At 38.3% G+C, this 3,746-nt stretch overlaps 1 non-coding gene across 1 annotated transcript; it reads left to right on the top strand.

The window, feature by feature from the left end:
* Positions 1-1,004: 1,004 nt before the first annotated feature.
* Positions 1,005-1,079, top strand: Trnas-uga (transfer RNA serine (anticodon UGA)). Its single transcript has one exon. It is a non-coding gene; the product is annotated as a tRNA-Ser (tRNA).
* Positions 1,080-3,746: the final 2,667 nt, after the last annotated feature.

Genomic DNA, 3,746 nt, shown 5'->3' with positions numbered 1-3,746 from the left:
CGAAGCTACGTAGTATTCCTCCCAATGTGGTAGCTGAAAAGCACTATCGACAACTAGAAGATTTTCAATCTGTCATAGATGATCTGAGGTACATGTCACATTCCCTGAGAGTCACAAAGTCACGTATAGCCACATAACAAGATTCCGTTGGCGGGAATTGTACTCAAAAACTGTTTTTTTTAGTACATAACACAATTCCGTAGGGTAACAATCAGTGTAAATCAGCTGTGTTGCACGAATCTGAAAAAGTCCAAGCTAGCCAGTGATATTACTTATTTTTGTACGCAATGCCAATAATGTAAGACGTGGAATTGGAAGGGTTTTGCAAGGAATGTATTTACTAAAAATAGTCGTACCAAAAAGCTTGTATGTATTAGAAAAAGAAGTACCGAATTACCACTAAGAAAATAAAACATCTCGGACAAACGTAGATAATGAAAACTGCAATATTTTGTGAATGAAACTGTCGAGAACAGGGGTTCTGTGCTCCATGTATTCTTCGGAAATTACAACAAAGCCTTAAGCAGCTTGCCCAAAATATCGACATAAGAGCATTTTGTGGCAAAATTTATTGGTACCCTCTGGTTTTAAGAATGAGATTTTCACTCTGCAGCGGAGTGTGCGCAGATATGAAACTTCCTGGTAGATTAAAAGTTTGTGCCGGACCGAGACTCGAACTCAGGACCTTTACCTTTCTCGGGCAAGTGCTCTACCAACTTAGCAACCCAAAGACGACTCCGTCCCGTCCTCACAGCTTTAGTTCTGCCAGTATCTCGTCTCCTACCTTCCAAACTTTACACATGCTCTCCCGCGAACCTTGCAGAAATAGCACACCTGAAAGAAAGGATACTGCGAAGACGTGGCTTAGCCACAGCCTGGGGGATATTTCCAGAATGAGATTTTCACTCTGCAGCGGAGTGTGCGCGGGAGAACTTCTGTAAAGGTTGGAAGGTAGGAGACGAGTTACTGGCGGAAGTAAAGCTGTGAGGACGGAGCGTGAGTCGTGCTTGGGTAGCTCAGTTGGTAGAGCACTTGCCCTTGAAAGGCATAGGTCCCGAGTTCGAGTCTCGGTCCGGCACACAGTTTTAATCTGCCAGAAAGTTTTCACCCTCTGGTTTTGTTTTACTTTGAAGATTGGCAGTGATTCAGTGCCCCTGGACGCATTACGGGTGTTCTACAGGGTTAGCCCAGTAGTGAGGCTGTCACCTCACTCTTCTGAGCCGGCAGGAGCTGTCTTCCGCACTTTTTTAATACTACAGACATATTTACAAGTAAGTGAAACAAGATAATGAAGACCAGAAAACGGTCAAGATAGTTTCCATGCTGTGGTTAATGGTTCACACGCAAACAAGAAAGTTTAGTAATATTTTAATAGGCACAGCAGACGAAATTGGAACGTTTCAAAGAAGAAGCAGGAGTTATAAATAATAACGTCGCTAATGACTTATGTATTGTACACTGAAATTTGAATGTTGTACAGACACATTTAAATATTTCATGAAGCCTCTTTGTGAGAAACTTGAAAAGGAGTCGTGTAAACAACTATTGCCAAATTTTTTCTGACATCCTTCAGCGAATAACAGGAGAAAGTACCTTACACAACTGTAGTGTAACATTAAAGCGGATATAATTCATTAGCATCTTACTCTTTCAGACCCAGGAGACGTAATCATGTAGTATTTTTCATGATCTATTAGAAACACTTTCTTTTGTACACGACTATATTATTTTAGAGTATCATGATCAAATGGAATTAACTGTGCTTCTAAGAGTTCGTTTCTGTGATATATAACAAACAAGCACAAAATGTAGCCAAGTGTTGAATAACTTACACAAGTGACGAGACAGAGAAATTTTGGTTACAGGTGATAAATCAGAAGTGGTCCAATTTCGTCTACATTTATTCCTTTTATATGTTTGTATATGAACTTCACACATAACATACATCAAATAGAGGTAGTATGCTTCTGTATTATATACTACGATTAAACCTGTGTTTCGAATAAGAATTAGTTGTTCTCTGCATTTAGGGTCATCATTAATTTCAAAATTCTTATATGTAGTACAACAAAGCAGCATATTAAAAGGAATCGGTAAATACAACCCAATATTAGAAATTTCTGGGTCACACATTTAGGATAACAGTAAAAACAGTATGTGCTTCAACATTCAGATAGGCAACGGTACACTTGTGTCGAACAAGGTGTCTTACAAGTGGATGGCAACATGGACTGAAAGACCTGGAAAGTTCATTCTCACGTAAAACAGTCCCACTTTTGTTTCTTTGCTAATCGTTACCAGCGGATCTGACCTGTTTGTACCACTTTGAAACGGAGTAACGCAGACAACTAACACATAAGAAGTATGCAGGGCACCGTTATTTAAAATAATTTGCGAAGTACATTCGGCGACGTGTAATATCAGTGGTTCGCTAGAGCCTTCAATCAGAGCTCCCAGCAGCTTTACATATGCAACCAGTATAATACTGCAGCCAATCGTATTTACTTTGTAGCGGAACTGAGATATTTTTGTTAGATTTTCGCGTTCTAAAATTATGATATTCAGCGTCGCTTTTGGAGCAACTTATGCAAAAGCCCTGGGAATCTCATTATCACATATCATTATTACGCGAATTCTAGAATATTATTTATCACCAGGTCAATCAATGTGGTTGTGTCTGGTATGAACTGTTGGAAATGTTTTTGAGATTGAGCAGGCTATCTCTCACTATTATTTCGCAAGAAACTTGCTTATATTGTTCATTATTTAATTTTTGCTGGAGGTATTCTATACGTTTGTCACTTATCAAAAAACTTTTCTTATCATACAACAGACACCACCTTCTTTAGTGACAGACATGCACAGTTATAAATTACGGCATACCACACACAAACACTAAATTTTAATTTTTTTTTTCTGGCACAATGCAGATATTTTCCTAGACGAAATTTAAAATAATTCTGCTCGCCCAGGTCACAGTAGAATTTTTAAGAGGTTTCCCTTGTTTGTCAGGTAAATGCCGGGACTGGTAAGATCCTCCCATACATTCCCAATTGTGAAATCCTCTGGTTCACTAAAATCTTTCCTGGTATTTGGTTCAATAGAACAACGACTCTATAATGGGTCAGATCCACAGCTTGAAGTGGAAAAAAGTCTCAAATCGCGCATACAGTTCGCATAACTAATACGTAGGCATTTGAGGTTTTGTCTGCGACGTATAATCCTAGACTAAAATTTGAAATTTGTCCAACTCTACTGCTAAAATGCTTGCACTAAGTTTCCCTTGGTTGTAAGGTGATTGCTAGAGTTCTTTATCCTCGCCCTCCATATATTCTTAGAACCGAAGTTTTGCGTCGGGCCTGATCTCAAAATCAGAAACTTAAAAGCACAACAACACAAATTATAGAAATCTTGGTGTAATTCTAGTTGCAGAATACCTACGCTCAAACACTGATTTTAACTCAGCTGCGTGATGGGAGATTCCTTCATTTCACAAAATGAAATTTTCTCATGGAATCAATGTCTAAATCAAAGAACCTTTATTTTCATACGTTTAGTTACAAATACGAAATGCCTTTTGTTTTAACAATAAGTGGGTGAAACCAGCTCTCCCATGTAACTATACGCATAGATAGCTTATCTAATGACTTACATACAAAGAACAGATTTAACGCTTTGAGTTGTAGAGTAGTATAATTGTAACACCTGACAGTAGAATGCATTTATTTATTTTGACAAATACATAC

The sequence above is a fragment of the Schistocerca nitens genome, chromosome 1 (genome assembly GCF_023898315.1).
Source record: "Schistocerca nitens isolate TAMUIC-IGC-003100 chromosome 1, iqSchNite1.1, whole genome shotgun sequence".
In the NCBI taxonomy this organism is placed as follows: domain Eukaryota; kingdom Metazoa; phylum Arthropoda; class Insecta; order Orthoptera; family Acrididae; genus Schistocerca; species Schistocerca nitens.
This window is presented reverse-complemented; position numbering and strand designations above follow the sequence as displayed.